General features: G+C 33.7%; 1 long non-coding RNA gene across 1 annotated transcript; it reads left to right on the top strand.

Annotated features, from left to right (window-relative positions):
* Positions 1 to 12,981: 12,981 nt before the first annotated feature.
* LOC136818258 (uncharacterized) lies at positions 12,982 to 18,364 on the top strand. The gene is made up of 3 exons (XR_010848220.1): positions 12,982 to 13,181; positions 13,744 to 13,885; positions 17,532 to 18,364. It is a non-coding gene; the product is annotated as an uncharacterized lncRNA (long non-coding RNA).
* Positions 18,365 to 19,861: the final 1,497 nt, after the last annotated feature.

Below are 19,861 nucleotides of genomic sequence, written 5' to 3'. Positions count from 1 at the left end.
CCCTCCCAGCATTAAATGAAAAGACTAGGTTCAAGTCAACTCACTCAATTTTTAGTGATTTTTGATTATATTGACGCGAGTTAAATGTAATGGTATAAAATTTAAAAAATTGATCCCAGTAAACTTAATGACGATGGACGATACCGTCCGTCATGCAACGCGACAAAAAAGAATAATAATAATCTTTCCAGGATTTTTGGAACAACTATTCGAGATCAGAGAAGAAGCAAGAAAAAAGCAATATATAGAAGAAAATTTATCAAGGATCCGCAAAAGTCGATTTCAAGTCGATAGTAGATGGTATTTTCATTGCCATTATAACAGAAGCAAAATAAGAGAAGATATCGAGTAAACAATAATTATCCTCTACTATTCCTTGCACAATTTTTCCACCCTACCCTCATACCAATCTCTGATTTTCCTATCCATCTATAAGTTTCTTATTTTCAAGACGAAGAGAAATAAGCCATTGAAAATAGAAGATGGAGAAAAATAGGCGAAAGGGGTATACAAAAGATGTATAGTAACGCTCCATGATATATTGTTCGTAACAATACGAATAGACGACAAAAAAGAAGAAGAACAACCTGAAAATGAACAAGAAGGACGAAAAAAAAACAACAGATCAAACAAAAGGATAATCAATGAAAATAGAAACGATTGAACCAGGATAGAAAAATCTTGAGAAGATAATAGGTGTAGAATATCACTTACAACCTAGCTAGAGAGCAACGGATTACCATTTTCACTGAAAGCATCGATTAGTCCATCGGAATATCCCAAGTTGAATGCCTTAAAATCCCACCTGCAATAGTGCGTATCAAATAGCAATTTATTTTGTGTCAGACTTCTCAATAAGGAGAGAAGCTTTGCTTTGCGACCCGGGGGGGGGGTACTTAGGCAAAAATAGGTGCTGGGTATGTGCGGACGGTAAGGGTCGGGTTTTTCACCTTTCAAAGTCTCTCTAAGGGTTACAAAAATCAGGAAATTTCAAAGTAGTCTCTCTAAGGGTGGGAAAAATCACGATTTTTAGAAAAAAATTTTGATTTTGAGAGAAAAAATTACAAAAAAGTCTCACTAAGGGTAGGAAATTTTTGAAAATCAGAGAAAATTTTTCGAAAAAGTCTCTCTAAGGGTCACTTTTTCACTAAAATTTGGTCTCTCTAAGGGTCTGTTTTCGGAGGTCCCGTCCGCACATACCCCTCATTCACCAACCCTAGTACCCCCCCCCCCCCCCCCCGGATCGACGAATATGAATAAAATGCGACTATAAAATCTTCTTGGGAAAAGTAACTTATAACTATTATGCTCCTCTTTAAAAGTTTAACTTTTCTTTACAATAAAAACCCTGTTTGATATAGTTGGTTGGGTATTATTTTCGAAACTTTTCAAACTCATTACTTTTGGCCTTGATATGAAAACACGGAGAAAACTAGCCCCATAAGAACACTTATGCTAGAAGCAATTTAGGGTGAAGGATCGTTTTGTATGGATGGTTTTTTTGGATGGTTATGATAACAGAGGAAGTGAACTTTTGCTTAAATTACACGAACGCTACCCCACTCCTATCTATACATGTAGGCCCAATGTAGGCAAACGAAGTACACGTTTTTTTTTTATAAGAACGTCAAAAATTTTCGAAGCCTTCGGATGTTCTTAGCTTTTTGGATTTGAAGCCTAAAAATGTTCTTAAAATGTTCTTATTTTCAGCATATTTTGAGCATTTTGATGTAATTTCTTAAGAAAATGCATGTTTTAAGTCTCCAAAGCCTTAGAATGTTCTTAGAATGTTCTTAACTTTTTGGGCCTCGAAGCCTTATGTTCTTATATAGTTTGTTCTTATGAAAAAAAAACGTGTACGTTAACTCCCAAAGAACCATTCCAATAACAACCAAAATGTCAGACATAATAAGATCAAGAGCGAAAACAAATCCATTACTTAAAAAATATCGAGTTTTTGTACAAGTCTACCTCCCACTCATTTGGAGAAAAAGACTCTGTCACATCAATTATCTTTCACATGCTTCCAACATGTTACATCGATGTGAGAAAGAGATTTTCCAATTAAATACAGTATGCAAGTTCAACGCTGCTTTTTCATAGAAAAATAGTCGCTTGAAATCATGACGATTTTTAAATGCATTTTTTGATAACAAAATAAGATGTAAAGGGGGTTATAAAATGATAAAGATGATATAAATGCATATTAATATGCAGAAAAAAATCTAGAGCAACCCACTAGACAGGCTTCTAGCATAGCAATAGCCTTTAGAAATGTTACTGATACAGGCTAGATTACATGATGGTGTATACAGTACGCAAATTCATGGAACGTTTTCAAGCAAACCTGTCTGAAGTCAATACCGAGTTTATGTATTTGCACTTTTGAGGACGGTAGAGTGACTGAAGCGATTTGGAAAAACCCGCACTTCTGACCCGCAAAATCGAGGACGGTAAAAGTGTTGATTTACCTCAGTCGTCGCTAATACTGAGTTTATGTAAGTGTGTTTTTCAGCGACGGAGACGGTAAAGTTCTAATTTGGCTAGATCATGACCAACTGAGGACGACGGTAAATCAGCACTTATACCGTCTTCGATTTTGCAGGTAAGAAGTGCGGGTTTTTCCAAATCGCTTCAGTAACTTCATCGTCCTCAAAAGTGCAAATAGATAATCTCGGTAATATAAAAAAGTATCCCATCTAAAGTTATCATGATCACATTAATCCAAAAGAAACTGAATCAAAATTTTCAAAAGTTTCTTTCGGCTTGTAATCTTAGTACGAAGAACATTTATTGAATTGACAGACAGAAAAGCTGGATAAATAGAAATTTCCCTTCGATTCATTCAAATTGGGATGGTATGATGAATAGAAGATTAAAACACATTCAAAATAAATGTCAAGAGGTGAGATGAAAACTCTTTCATTCTAGATCGTGAATAGATCGTGAATTTGCCAAATGACAAGGCGAATGAATATTCTATTCAATCACGAAAAGAGAATCTCAATTTGCACCAATTTTCATGACACTTTTCACAAAAACAATATCTGAAACACTCAGTCCTTTAAATTATCCACTATTCTGCAACTTCAAACCTCTGAATGTTTTTATTTCAAAAGAACAAGCCTAAAATAAAACAATTTCATTTCAGACTTAGTATTTCGGTTGGGCGGGGTAGAAACCAGGGCGGAATTCATGGCGGTGCTCGCAAGGTTCGAACATACCGGTAAAGCTAAGCGACAACACCGCGATGCAGTTAATGTTTAAGGGATTCGTACAATTTGGAGGCACTGTAGTTAAAAATCAGGTTTTACTATCTTTAAATCGACGGTTCAGAAGTTCTTTTAAAATACAAACTGCAAAGCATCGGCCCGGAAAAAAGTGAATAGACTTACGGTCTGTAAGGGGTGGATCGCGGATCAAAGGGCGTGTCATCTTCTTCTACGCCCGGACCGCCCACATATTCTTCGCCTTCTGGTACGTTTTTATACATGGTACCCATCAAGGACAACGTATCGATTGAAGAGTGTATCAAGGAATACATAACGATGAGTCACTACGCCCTCTATTTATCCAACAATTTCTTGAAAAATCGTTCACAAAGCATGAAAATATTGTCAGTGTAACAATAGAGAGATGGTGAAGAGTGAGGTTTTTCTTTATCTCTTTTTTTTTTGTCTTTCACTCTTGAAATACTGTAATACTTTATTATTAATGTCAATATTTCTTTGTGTGACGTATAGATGATGATGATGTTGTAAAAATGTTCTACTTCTTCTGTTTTCGATTCAGAAAAGCCGAAGCATAAAGGATATAAAAGCAACACTGGGGAGTTTCTTTCCTGGTTTGAAACCACACACGTATTGAAGAGTGACCACAGAGAAGCTTAATTGAAAATCATTCTCTCAGATTCATCATTTTCTTCTTCGATATTTTCAAATTCTTTTTCATCGTTTTGTCTGATTTACTTTAACCAAGTTGTCTACAAAAACGGTAAAGAATAAACTTAAACGCGCAATTCTAAAAACTACGTCTGCTGATCAACGAGTTTCAATCAATACTCTATGAACGGACGTCAAAAGAAATTTGAAACATTTGAAATCAAAATTAACCTTCTTTCAAGTTCAACTTTCTTCCATTTAACCTCTCTTGATTTTATCGATTTAATTTTAAGAATTCAATCACCTTCAATTAGAATTCGTAAAATTTTAAATAAGAAAGAGATAAGAGTGTTCCTACGTAAATAATTTCAATTGAAAATTTTTTTTCCAATCTAAAATATTTCGAATTGCAATACTACTTCAACTGCAAAGTAATACGATATATTTTCCTTGCAGAATTTTGATGAACAATTTTTTTTCCTCTTTATGGACAGCGAGTCCGACCCTCCTCGTTACATTCATCGAGGAAAAAAAATAACAACAGTTGGCCTTTAAGGATAAAAGAAATGAATATAGGAGGGTACAGTACGTATGTTCACTCGTGAAAATGAATAAAAAAAGGAAGAAAATGAAGATGAAAATAAAGAAACATATAAAATAAATATTAATCTACAACATATTGATTATTCAAATTAGTTCAACTTTAGGGGTAATAACTATGCTGTGGTTAGTCCCCATTTTTTTCTTTTTAAAATATCGAGTAAAGTACTAATGATGAATTCCAATACCAAAACCCATGGCCGAACATACTTGGTCAGACAACGAAGACAGTAAATCGAATTCGGCAAACCTTTTTTATCATAAAAATGCACTGAAAATTCTTAAACTGCAGAAGTCACTTAGAAGATGGAAGTTTGCTCTGATACTTTCTACCCTCTCTTCCCCTCAAAACACAAACTTAGCACCTCAAAAAAAGTCTAAGTGAATTTTTGAAACACTATGAAAACTCCAAATAGTCTAGAATAACAGAAGTACTAAATTAGCTCCTTTTGATTATTCTTATTGTTTTCTTTGGTTTTTTTTCTTTGTTGTTTTGATTGTGTCATTTTCAATTTCATCTTCGTTCGTTTTCATTTGCTTCTCATTGGTTGAGCGAAATAATGACTTTATCACAAAGATTTCAATTTCTGACCAGGCTTTTTTAGTTAAAGCCTTGGGTGATAGAGAGGTTAGGAAAGAGCAATTACTTCTTGAGAAAGCCTGAATTCATCTAACTAAAAGCATTTTTGAACAAAATTATCGATTTCATTATTTCATTTAGTTTTCTCTTAACAAGTGAAAAACCGAGAAAGAATGAAAGAAAGAAGAAAGCACAGAATGATGAATAAAAAAATACAAACACATTGAATTCTTCGTTCCCCACTGAATCGTTCAATGAATCTAAGTCCGTGCTAACGGTGTAGGGGGGCCAACGTGATTGATAAAAGGGTAACAGTCAGTCTCAGCCATTTATTCATAACGAACGAATAGTTGAAATCTTCTTTAAAACAGCGAGAGAATTTGTTTTCAAATTCATGAAGAGTAAAACACAAAATGTAAAATATGAAAATATTGAAAAATACATTCGTATTTAAACTAATAAAAGTTCCAGCGTTGTACTACTACAAAGAGTAGATTCTTCAAATTTGAAGTTATGACACGAGAAGAAGAGTTGAATCAACGAAGGAGTCAAACAAAAGAAGATACTACAAAAAGTAAACAATACAAACGGTGAATACAGATAGCGTTAACTAAAGAAACCATCACACATTCATCAAAGGTCAGTTCAGCCTTCTTCCCTTCACCCCACAAATTGAAACCTTCCGTTATCAGTTTTTGTTGTTAATTGCATGCAACTTTTTGTACGTTCTGACCCAATTGTTACCTACGCATCATGGGGAAAAAGAGCTTTCCTGCCGGCTGGGGAAAATATCTCATCATTAACTTCTTATACACGTTTTTTATAAGAACATCCAAAAATTCTGAAGCCTTAGGATGTTCATAACTTTTCGAGTATTAAGCCTTAAAATGTTCTTAAAATGTTCTTATTTTCACCATGGCCGTTTTTCTAATCTGCATAGCCTTACTTAAAATGTTCTTAACTTGTTCTTAGCATTTCGGTCATCGAAGCAATCAATGTTCTTATATAGTTTGTTCTTATAAAAAATGTGTATAAGGTACATTCAGGTATTGTCAGGTATTCTGAATGAATGAAGTTTGAAAGGGAACCAGAAAGCATATCAAAAGACATCTCATCATACAGGGTTGCATTAAGATAAACTAACACGGAAAATTTTCAAGTAGTAACTACTTAACTCAACGGAAGAATTGTAAAAAGTGCAGCAACAAATTTGTTGGCAGGGTTTCCTTGAAAGTTTTCTGTGAAAAAATCTTGAAAACGAAAAGTAAATAGTATAGTTGGTAAGCTATCAGGTTTGAAACCAAAGAACTTAATCAAACATTTTGAAATGAATGTAATCAGCGAAAGAGAAAAAATATATATATTACCTTCCAAGCAAAAATGGACTTGCATCATACACTACACTATCTTGTGCTTGTAAGCAATCTTTAGCAATACAAGCCAAGAACATCATGGAATTCCCAAGTTCGAATGATGAATAGCTATATTCCGAAAATGAAGAAGCCTACAAATCAAGCAGAATCTTCTCAATTCATAAACAAAAATTAAGTACAATCAACTTTAAGTAGATAATGTATACTAACAGTATACTCGCAAGATAACAGTTCGTTGAAAGAGAAAGGTTTCGAATTTCATCTTCATCTTCATCTCTATGCACCACATTGTGCAGCTTTGAGATGGCATTAAAACAATTCAAGAAAGACTTTAAAACAATGAAAAGACGTACAAGAGACGTACAAGAGACGTATCGTTAAAAGAGTATTTCGTTATTACAACGGAGAAGATTTTAAACATGACTTTAAAAGAGGCTCTTCCGATGGAAGTTTTAAGCTAGTTAAAACCGTATGGCGTACGAAATCTCCTTTTCGGTCCTTTTACGCCGGTCCTAGTAAATACGCAAATCCTTTTACGTCAGTCTTCAATCAGTCTTCAAGGACGTGTAATAACTGCATCATGCCGTTCGAAAAGGAACTCTATCGAAGAAAATTCAAAACTCCAAAACATACGAACAGTCAAAACTAACAAGATTTATATAATTTACTAATCGGATAATAAAGCTAACTTTCAGCTCTATAAAGGCCTGTTTCCATCGATCGCGCGAGCGTGCACGCTAGGGCAAAATTTTCAAAATAGATTTGGCCGCACACTCCGCGCGATCAATGTTAGGCTACGTCATATCTTCCTTCGTTTCGAGCGTAAAACTCCTACTCTTCGGGCTATGAGCACTGCTCTTGTTTTGAATATTGAAATTCTCCAGATAAATCGCATGCGCACTGAGGTTTTAATGAAACAATAGAAAGTTTCGAAACCTAAGCCAATCAGCTGTGTTTTAAACATTCTTTTATTTAAAATCTCTATTGATAAACATCTTTTGTTAATGTTGTCTATTATGTTTAAACCTATTAATAAGCAATTCCCGGTGGGGGTCACTAGTGGCCGCCTATAGCAGTGCCTATAGACCAAGAGTAAGGCCTAAAAGCCTGGATCTGTCTATTGTGTAGACTAGATCAATGTTTGATTTCCATCAACAAAGAGGTGCATCGAACACAATATGTATGTTTACATTTTTTTGTTTACTCAGCAGTTTTTCTCTTTCGTGATTGGTTGAAAGATTATCGATTGAGATGTGCGCTCCTGTACGCTCAAAAAAGTTGAAAATTTTTAGCGTAGAAAAGAGCACAAAAGCGTACAAGAGCGCACACATTTTGTGTACAAGAAAATTTAATCCGTGACGTCAAAGTGCTATTTTAGGAAATTTTGCCCTAGCGTGCACGCTCGCCCGATCGTACTTCTGGCTGAAATTTGCTTTATAATAATTTTTGATGAAACTGAGTCCAGTCTACACTAGGAGCGTTTGACGAGGTGGCAATTTTGAAAATAAATGCTTAAAATCCAAGTAACAAAAAAGCTACTTGAAGTTGAAAAATATAATTAAGAGTGAGAAACAAACATCAATAACAGATTTTGAATCCCTTATTTTCAAATAAAAACATTGCTCCATTCTTTTTTTACCTGGCAAAAACAACTAAAATCTGGCGGACTGTTTTACAGTCCCCCTAAGCAAAGCATATTACCATCTACTACTGGGCTACTTAATCGCGCCATCCAGTCTATAAAAAAGCTTTATTAAGTGGACTCCGGGCTATAAGTAGCACGGAATGGATACCTCTATCTCTGATTGAAAATCTGTCTTCAATTCAAAAAGGTATCTATAAAGTTATCTAAAACATGTGGCAAAAAAATGTTTAGTTACCACTCCTTGCATTCAAAGACAAATAAGTGGTATGAAAGAAAAGTCGCTATAACTGCGGCATTGGACAAAGTGGTCAAAAATACTATCCGGGAAGGGGTACCACAAATAAATAACAATCGCACGGGTCGATGTTTGGTCGCTCTTTTCCTCTTTCAGACCAATCTTGCTCCACATCCGTGTCAATCCAATGTGAAAAAGCTTGTGAATTGAAATTGATGAGTGACCAAACAATATCACTCTTATTTGAAAACTAAACCTCTAAAGAATGTCATCACTCATAATTAAGAAAGACAGACGAAAAGAACTTACACGTCATATCGTCCACGGCGCATCAGCTTCATTCCTCCAAAAATCTACTTTCACGTAAAACCAAAATTGTCCAAATGGTCAATTAAAAAAAACATCTAATATTATCTGGTGAAAACTCTGGTTTGACTTGGCTGTGATATTTGTAAAAACCTTCGATCATTAAAATCACTTAAAATATCGAGGTCTATCATCCTTTATTTTTTTTTTTTATGTTTATAATTTACCAAGATCATTCACATCCTGAACTCAGAATACAGCGCATGCGCACTTTGGCATTGGTTAACGTTAGGGTCAATCTTAGTATCACCAGAACCGAAAAATTTTAGAAATCTATAGAGCTAATAAATTTTTAAGTCTGGATACACAGAGCTACATCTATTATATAGTCTAAAACTGAAATAGTTTGAAAAGAGAAAGCTCATGCCAATTTGAGGCGATCTAAATATTTTTCCAATTCAAAAAGGTATCCAAGCAGTTTATTCAAAACTCAGCAAGCAAAGAAGTTTGGTCTCGTAGTAACTTACTAGATGAAAACTTATTGACCATGTAAACTTTGAGTTAATGGTTGTTAGAATTCATATAAGGTCTATTTACGGAATTCTTGATTTTAAGAGTAGTTTAAGAACAGTATACGACTAGAAAATTCATATAAGGTCTAATTACGGAGTTCTTGATTTGAAGAACAGTTTAAGAGCAGTATACGACTAGAAAATTCATATAAGGTCTAACTACGGAATTCTTGATTTTAAGAACAGTTTAAGAGCAGTATAAGACTAGAAAATTCATATAAGGTCTAACTACGGAATTCTTGATTTTAAGAACAGTTTAAGAGCAGTATAAGACTAGAAAATTCATATAAGTCTAACATTTAAGAACAGTGTAAGAGCAGTATAAGACTAGAAAATTCATAAGGGTACTACGGAATTCTTGATTTTAAGAACAGTTTAAGAGCAGTATAAGACTAGAAAATTCATATAAGGTCTAACTACGGAATTCTTGATTTTAAGAACAGTTTAAGAGCAGTATAAGACTATTCATATAAGGACTACGGAATTCTTGATTTAAAACAGTTTAAGAGCAGTTAAGACTAGAAAATTCATATAAGGTCTAACTACGGAATTCTTGATTTTAAGAACAGTTTAGAAGTATACTAGAAAATTCATATAAGGTCTAACTACGGAATTCTTGATTTTAAGAACAGTTTAAGAGCAGTATAAGACTAGAAAATTCATATAAGGTCTAACTACGGAATTCTTGATTTTAAGAACAGTTTAAGAACAGTATAAGACTAGAAATAATCACGATACATATAATAAAGGATGGCATAGTTAACTTACAAGTGATAGCATCCACGGCGTCTTAGGTTCATTGCAATCTGAAAAACCAACTATCTGAAATTCTCACCAACAATTCCGATAAAAACTTGATTTGACACTTTTAAATATTCGATTGCATCAAAACAGCATAAGGTAAATTTCTACCCATAAAAATCTTCAAAACATTCGCTAAAAATGTACAAACACCAATCAACAAAAAATAATTATTGTGTTCTATCAAAACAAACTACAGCGGAATGGATTTATTATCGTCACCTTACCAAAACTATTCTTTTTTGTTCATCAGAAAAAATCAACCCTAGCTAACATATATACCATCAAGACAACAACATTATTATAGGGAAATAAATCATGTAATTCTAGATAACCCACAACGTTTGTACTCTAAATATAAAGCTTAATGCATACAATGCTAATTCAGTCCTTTAAAACAAAAGACATTGAGTATGCGGAAAAGACTCCATTGAAGGAGGAAACGTTGGACAATTCTTAAAAAGGTAATTATAATAAAGTTATGATAAGAGACAAGAGAGGATAACTTTCACTTCCTACATTTTTCTGAGTAACACAGAATATATGTACAGAGATTATCTCATAGGTCACGTAAATGACAAGGGAAATCAAAATATTCTTCACGTCATGGTTAAGATGTTAAACCATGTACACATTTTTTAATCATGACTTTCGGTTGGTTAGGACAGGCCTCAATGCAGTGATGGTTTCCTTGAAATTGATAAAAAGATTAGACAGTTAGCCTGGGTTTAGCTTCTGATTTTTCTAGATCCTGATTGACTGAGGACGACGGTAAATCAGCACTTTTACAAAGGAAATCAAAATTACGTTTAAGATGCCAAACCATGTAAATTAAAATAGGACTAATAGTGGATCAGGCAATCAAAGGATAATTGTCTAATCATGACTTTCAGTTGGTTAGGACTAAACTCAATACAGTGCCGGTTTCCAGTGATGAAATTGGTTTCCCTGAGAAGATAATACTGCAGTACCATTAGCAATGTTGTTGGGAAGTTGGCCGTGCAATAACTGTTGTAATAATTGCCGAAAAAACCATGAAGCTTTAACTAAAGCTAAATGATGGGAATATAGAGAACGCTCAAAAATGAAGGAAGATTCATATCGGTTATCGGCAGCCCTTTATAAGTGTCCTACAGGGTTCGTTCCTCCACCAAATTTTTGATTTTTTCAAATCTCCCCCCTCTTTTTTTCCCCTATGACTTTTCAGTTTTTTAGTCCCCCCCCCTCTTTTTTGCTTTCCCCCAGAAAATTTTGAAAATATCAGTTCCCCCCATATACCCATATGAATTTATTAAATTTTATCCTGACACAAACGTAAAATTTTGCTGCAAAAGGAATACTATAGAACGAAAATGGGTTAATGTAAACAAACATGCTTAGAAAAAAAGACTTAAAACAACAATGAAATGAAAAATTAAAATCCTAAATAAAATCAAAACAACTTTAAAAAATACTGAATATAACAATCCTAAAATAAACACACAAGATGAAGAAATTATCACTCACACTTCCCCCCACCAAATTTGCCAACTATCGATGTTTTTCCCCCTCTCCCCCCCCCCTTTACTAATCAAATTTTTATCCCCCCCTCACCCATCCAAAATTGGAAAATTGCCCCCCCCCTTTATAAAGGGGGAGGGCACTATGGCCAGGCACTTACTACCAATCATATAAAGGACTTGGTTGTAAAGGAGGAATAAGTAACTTACTTGTATTTGATAAATGTAGGCATTGAATCAGCTACCATCTTTTTCATGCTGACTCTCTTCTTATGAAAAAGCACCATAAAACACAAAGGTAAAACAAATCTCCGATTTTAACAGTAAAAATGATAACATCAAAAAGCTAGTTATCTGGCTAACAAAAAAAGCTTTCCAAACGTCTTTAAAAATATACCCCAAGCATCGTAATTCATAAGAAAAACACGACGATGTAGTTGCGTACGAAGGGAACGAGGAAATTTTTTTTGATGCTCTCTGTTTGTGTACAATGTCAATAACCATAAGACAAACAAACAAACTTCATCACAAACACTGTGTGGTTTTTCAAATAATACCATAACATGGGTAAGCTCTTGTCACCAAAAAACCCAAATGAATATCTTTTTATTATTTTAGCTACAGAGGAGAAAATAAATTGAAATCATAAGGATAGAATTATTTTAATAACTTCATGGAATTCTTTTCTTATAAAAAATTTAAAACTGGTGATGAACGACCATTAATACAGCCAGGACTATTCCTATTTTGACTAGACTTACTTCTGACTGAACTTTGTTTTCTGATGATTTTGATGCCACCGAGTCCATTGAAGAAAACTAGAGGATATCTTGAGTTTTTTTACTTTCATGTTCAAATATTATATGAAGACACCAAAACAATACTATATCAAAAACCTCATTAAAATTTGTAAAACTATAATAAAAACATAAAACATGAAAACACCTTCCAAATTAGAAAAAATGGTCAATTGGTCATGGTTTTCTGTTTGTTTTTCTCTAATAAGGGACTGGATCTAGTGGTATTGATTGCAGTGTGCTCAGGCAAAGCCAAAAAATGAAAACTGTTATCAGCGCCATCCAGTCCATCAGTCGTATATGGCCCCTGGGCTACATTTTCACCTTTATTTTCATACCTTTTGTAAGATACCTCACTATCTATTATATAAAATACTATAAAATTTGAAATCGTGTTTGAAACAAAAACAGAGAGCTACAAGCAAAGATGACAAGACATATGGCAAACAAAAGTAAGCAAGAGAAAAAAAAGAAATGACACAATACATGATTATAATAAGAAGAATACGGAAAAGCTAATCAGAAGAATTATTGATGATTGTCATCGTCACACGCATTGTGATACATACTAAGTCTTATAATAATAATGAGGTTATATTATTTGAGATTGTAATCCAGGAAGTATGTGTTAGTACGAACACCACGCTGCAATTAAAAATGGATCATGTCATAATTGTATAGTACATGATGTACATTGTCATGATGATGTGATCAGATAGTCGTCAGTATTAATGAGAGCATGCAACGTGAAAAATGTAAGGTGGTTTATATTAAAATTTGGTATATTTCTATAAGAGTTGAGAGCGATATTTAGGAAATGTTTTGGTGATGAATAAAAGAACTAATTGCAGTTCTTTGGTAAAATGTGGTTTCATTACATCAATTTTTAGAGGTAGATATTGATCACTAGACACTCAAATTTATGAAATTCGTTCCAAAAATCAAAGATAGTTGATAGAACAAAAGATACCACTAGTTTATCGTTTATGAGCCATCATTTTTTGTTGTCATGTCATATATTCAATAAAGTCCAGAGTTAAAACTAAACCATACTATAACAGATCTATCAAGTCCATCCCAAAAATTATTTTCACATACATTTATCTATCCCCTTTTCCAATCATGAACAATTTGTTTTCATTTTTGACTTTTTATGGAGTGTTCTCTTGCTCAGTAAGAGTATGTTAAAGTGGCTCAATATGTATTTATCGCATAGACCAGTTAAATCAACCGATTTTTCTGTTTGATGTTTTGAAGTAAGTAGTAAGTAATACTTTGAGAAGTTTCTGTGTTGATCTATCCCACATAGAATGTAAACAGTAAGACTTTTTTGTTAATTCAGACTCAAATTATATCCTTCTCTAGGAATATACCCTGGATATCAATTACAGAAAAATTGTTTTTAATAGAAACTTTAACTGCATGACATAAAAGACGGTAACTGCATTTTATAGACAGAAGGAATGCGACAACAGAGAAGAGAAAGGATTTAATTCGATTCACGGCGGACAGAAAAAGTTCATATAGAAAGGAATTGCGTTGGCGTATGTCGAAATCATCTGTATTCTTAGAGGATGCTCAATTTACAGCCTACAGGTTAGTTCTAACATAAGAATTTTTCTTTCGCAAAAAAAAATCATATTGTAATTGCGAGACTTTCCAGGTTTCCTTGGATCCTTATCATAATGACAAGCGGGATGCCGATGGAATTTCGAACTGAGTCGTTTACCGTTAGGGGGGGAGTATCGCACTTTCATTGCAGGCAGTTAGTCAGGGAAGTATAAAATAAGCGTTTTCGTTCAGTGCCGTAGGAAGCATTTTCATATTGGGGGGGGGGCTGAAGTTTAGTGACACCGCGAGGGCCAACCATGGTTTTGCCCGAGGGGGGGGGGGGAATTTTGAAAATTGGAGCTCTAGATTGCTTGAAAATGCACTCAATTGTGACAATTATGACAAATTAAAAAAGAAAAACTTTGTATTTTGCAAAATAACCATTTTTGAAAAAATTATTAGGGGGGGGGGGGGCATAGCCCCCCCTTTGCCCCCCCCCCCCAGTTGCTACGGCACTGTCGTTGTATTAAGTTTCTATAATATAAGTCTTCGTAAATCTTTGTTAAAGCACTGGCGTTGTTCAAAGTGCTCTTTTTGTATTTTGAAAAGGCAAACTTATCTCCCATTATAATTAGACCATACGCTTTTTCAATATTGAGGCTCAAAAACGCCAAGAACAGTTTAAGAAAACTGTTATAAAATTAGTATAAAAAGGTAAAGTGAAAAATACCTCATTTTCACTCTTTGTTGCCAAGACAGACAGGACAGTCAGGCCTCGTCAGTAATTTGCTGGTTTTTGTATAAAAGAATATCAAGTTGTTCAGAATTAAGGTCAGCAATTTTAGCCTGTGGAAAGCTTTTATTCTCATTTTTGGTATTGGTAAAAATCGTAGTTTCGTCCTTATAGAAAAATGGAGTTTTTTAAAAAAAAATCTGTGCTCAGTTACGTAGGTTTTGCTCAGGAAAAAACAGTTGAAAGTAAAACATTATTCAAAACTGTTGAATAATGACAAAACAGCCAAAACAAGATAACAAGATAATAAGACCGAGTTTTCTAGTCTACAAAATAGACAGCTCCAGGCTCAAAACGAAGGAAGATATGACGTACAATCAGGGACAAAATACTTGGCACAAAAGGGAAATTCACCGGGGTGTTTTGAAACCACAATCGATTTGTAAGTGCTCTAAAGTAGGTTCGAAGGGTAGAGTTTTAACTCTGAGTTTTAACGCTAGACTTAACACTTAGGACCTTAGGATCTGAGGATCCAAAAGTTTAAAAATGGTCCAGTAGGGCCCAGATCGAAATAATCGATGAAATCAAGCTGAGGGCCTGAAATTGACTTCTCGCTCGAACTTCAATTTTCGAAAAATGGTAAATTAGCCAAAAGTGCAAATATATTATGGCACGGATTGTAGCCTAGAGTTTTCCAAATCAAAAGAATACTGTACTGGAGGTATTGAAAAGACAGAATCTACAAAAACAGAATCTACATTGGAACTTCTTAGAAGAATAATAACTTCATGACATTAAATACTTTCAAAACAATCATTCTTCACAATATTCACCTTTCATCGATTTTCCATCAAGAAAAGAAACAAACTATATAGTTCATCGAAGAAAACACAAAAAAAAACTTTTTTTACGTTTCATATAAATTATTTTCACAAATAAAAAAACATTTATATTAGTACGAAAAGGCCACGAAAAGGGTTTAGAATAACAGAGGTGTGAGATTTTCGTTCATTCCCATCTTCATCAAGACTTCAAGTGTGGAAGAATAATATCACAAGCGTGAAAACATCTGTAACGAATCAGACATACGTAAGATATACGATGGTTATTCCCCTCCCTGTATTTACCTAGTTCTGCGTCTCCACTCGCAACATTCGATAATGCAAAGCTCAACACTTACTTTTTGGACACTCTGGTGATAACAGCAGCAAGAATATTCTTGGGAGCAAACTATACTCTCTTGCCCAAGTCGCACTGACGAGTCCTTGAAAGGACGAAACACGTGTCTGCGGAAAGAATTATCCAGTACACGACATCACATTTGTGTTCAGAACAAATTATGACATGGCTCGTGTTCGGCAAGGATATCCTGCATTTGCGGTTTACGTAAAGCTTTCATTTATATCCCGCGAAAGCAGGTTAAAATTACTTCATAATCTTTCATTGGGGGTAATCTTACGCAAAGGAAAATTCAAAATTTCAACTCTTTATTATGGGCAAAGCGGTCTTTATTTTTACAACAAAAAACAATCTTTCTTTTAGTAGGGGGCCAAGCCTGGGGTTCCGTGACATCTTTTCTACGACCTAACCATTTTTAGTCTATTCCAAAGAATAGTATATTACAAGATATTTTTCAGAAGGAGGACGCGGATTAGGCCCGGGAAAACTTTTTACGAACAAAATAGTGACGCCATAGGCAAAACTGCAAGGGAAAATAAGGGGTAAGAAAATACCTGATTTTTAAAAGTCAAAATAAACACAAATGATTGGTACCATCTGATAGAGCTCGAAATTCTGAGCAAAAAAATGTATTACAACAACTCTCTGACTATAACACACAAAGAAATACAGACGCTTTAAGACCAACTAACTGTCAGCTCTACTATGATTTGACGTCAAATCTTGTCTTGATCGTACTGACGTTGGTATGTTTTTGAACTTCAAGCGGCTGTATTTCTACTATTTTGTTGAATTTCCTTTAAAATTTCATTATCAATTATAGCTTCCAAACACGCTTTCTGTACCTCTAGCAAATTATCTCAAGCTAAAGTTCTATATGTTTCAAAAAATCTCTATTCTATCTCTAAAACTCGTTTGCATTATTCATACCCTATTCCAGTAGAATCGGCTCGGTGTCGCTATCAAAGCACCTTTATTACCGGGGGCTAATTATCAAATATCAAAATAAGTCTCATCTTAAGGGAATCACATATAAAGTCATTGCTATCTTGGAATAAAGACATAAAGCTTACATAACGTTTTGTAAAGTAAAAAACGATATACATCATGAATTCAGTGATCGTGAAAGAGTAAGTGATACTAAAGCAAAGAAATCTTCGGGTAAAAAAAATACAAACATTGAAATTAAAATTATATTAATTACACTCGAAAGTTGCAAAGAAAACGCCAGTGCAATTTTAAATCCTTGCTTGAATTAGGGATGGGAAAGGGCTCGATGATTAAAACAATTCCAACAACTCCCCCTTCCCAGTTTTTATTTTAATATCTTCATTCCATCAAAGTTAGATTTAATTTACAAAATATTTTTCCTCTACAATATCAAACAAAGAATAAGACAAAAAGAAAGAGCTCTCATCCATCAAATTTCATAATGAAGAGATAGCAGAGAAGAGAACTAGCAATTTCCTTGAAGAATTACGAGAAAATTTCGACACTCTTTCTTTTTATGTGTCAAGGATGAGAGGGCTCTTTGAAAATGATCAGTATTTCTTTGTGTTTGCAATGACCAGTGTTCGTATGTTGATGATTGTTCGATAACAAGTCTTACAAGTTCATCATAAATCATATGAACTTGTTTTCAAAGAAATATGAGAGAATAAAGCTACTGATATTGAACTACACAAGTACTTTGAGAACCAACTTCTGATGGGAAGTAGTTTGCTTAATGAATGTTGAGTCAAATTAATAAAAAATACTTCTTCTTTTTCCAACAAACAGGTTAAAATCAAGAAGTCTTTGTCATGAAATCTTGAAAGAACATCTTGCTACTGAGGATAAACAAATACTACCAAAATAATGAATCCATGGCAATCCATTGTTAAAATCAGGCGATATGGAAGGAAAAAGACTTACTCGTAAGATGGCTGTTTCCGTAGATACGCGGCCCTTCCAACGGGAGGAGGAGCTGGTTCTTCATTGTTATCAGTTTGTTGGATCATGGAGTTGGTGGTGTCGGTGATGGTGCAAGGTGATTGTGAATGAAGGTGATTCTGTATATTTGTTTAGACTGTAAACAAGAATATGGTGATCATTACCATTGGTCAGTATTGTACTAAAACGCAATTTCTTATTGGTTGAAGTTGATGTGTAGTAACCTTAAAACTCTGGCGTCCATTTTGGTCATGACGTTTACTTAATAAGATTTTTTCAAATATGTTATGGCGTTGTTTTATATGCTGGTAATAATAGGAGTAAGTAACAATGAATTTAGAATTTGACCTAACAAACAAGGACATTGGATCATTATGAAATGATTTGAACAATTTTACGAGCATAAAACTTAACTATTGTCGAAAATTCTTTACAATAAAAGACAAATCCATGTGATACCATCAGAATAGGAAAAAAACTACTCTACAAACCTCATTGATGATTTGTCATTGACATCTGAACAACCATTGTAAACAATATTTCAACAGATGCATCATTTAAGTCTTGTAAAAATGGTAAGTTTCAATTTCTTCGATTGTCACTTTTGATCTATGCTTATTTTGTTGATTTTTTAAGTTGACTGGTTTCTATTGATGAAAATAATAATTTTATTCATTGGACGATTCAAATTCAAAAAACTTCCATTCTTTGGACTTACTATTGAAGATTCGAGCATCCAGCTTACAAAACAGCAGAATTCCTTCAAAAACTTAAAAGCAATCTAGGAAAATAGCAATCTATATTTGAGTAGATACATTAACTGATGTAGTGCAAAAATGACAAAATTGTGTCATTATCATCAGTATAATGATTGTTCAAAGCTAGTTTAGAATCGAAAGTATGTAACTGCAAAGTTTGTCATATCGTAGAAACGAGAAACTGTAGTTTTCTCATTTAGAATAAATAAGAGTAGTTTCGCCATATTATCATTGGGTTTAATCAAAGCCCAAAAAGGTGTAGGTGGGATTTTTAAAGGATTTCTATGTCTATTGGAGCCTTTAGGATTATAGATTTCTCCCCTTTGTGCCTTCAAGCAAATTTAATTTTTGTAGAAAAAGCAAAAGAAGCCTCTAACTTGAGCCAACTATCCTTTCTTTTGAGTAAAAGGTTTAAGAAGCCTTCTAACACTTGTTCAAGACAGTTAATAAATAACTCACCAATCTCAACAATCTCACCAATGCAGTGCTCTTTATTTCTCTCAAACAACTGAAAGCAATATGGAAAAAACAATATTATACAACTCTAGTCAAAATTTGAAAAAATTTCTTAACTAGATCAAGAATTATGGTCTGTAAATTAAAACTTTTCACTATTCTTTAAAATAATATTGACTTTAATCCCATTAGCATTACTTCCATACTATTTATCTTTCTCTCAAGCAGATATAATTTTACAACAACCTCTGGTTACCTTCAGTTTTTATCTATAAAATTTCGAATTCATTACTATGGTAAAACATTTCGAACTACTAAACCATACTAATTGGTTCATAATAGGACACGGAAATCAAAATACACTTTACATCTTAACTACAAAACCTCAGAATCTGAAATAAATTAAAAGTTTAAAAGTTTGTGATTTCTTTTTTTCTCAATGAAAATAAGTGAACAAGGTTACTAATCTAATAATCTTTTTCAAAAAAATCAAGAAACAAAACAAGCATTTTATATTGTTTCAAGACCAGGGTTGCTTAATAAGAGCATATTAATTTTAGCATAGAGTAATTTCGATTGAAAATAAATAACAATATTACACCCTAACATTAAATCACCTCTTTTTAGACAGGTGCTCCAACCGTTTGATAGAAAATACAATTTATATTGCCGTACTTATATATTAAAACTCTTTTTTTCTGGGCCTGCTTTGCACTTTTCGATAAGCCCTTTAAAAATTTGATACAAAGTACCATAATTCATTATTATAAATTCAAATTCAAAGTTATTCATTAGTCAGAATCTTCTAAGCAAGCCTCTAAAAAGTAAGCTTTTTTATTCCATCCCATTTCTGAGAGGACAAAAGGGGGAAGAAATCAGAATTTTTACTCAATTTTAGTACACAATTTAACCAGATCTTACATCTCAGAGGTATATTTTTCAACATTTAATTAGAGGACTTGT

This window comes from Clytia hemisphaerica, unplaced genomic scaffold (genome assembly GCF_902728285.1).
Source record: "Clytia hemisphaerica strain Z4C2 unplaced genomic scaffold, Clytia hemisphaerica genome assembly, whole genome shotgun sequence".
NCBI classification, from domain to species: domain Eukaryota; kingdom Metazoa; phylum Cnidaria; class Hydrozoa; order Leptothecata; family Clytiidae; genus Clytia; species Clytia hemisphaerica.
Note: the sequence above shows the minus strand (reverse complement) of the source record. Positions and strands in the feature narration are given on the sequence as shown.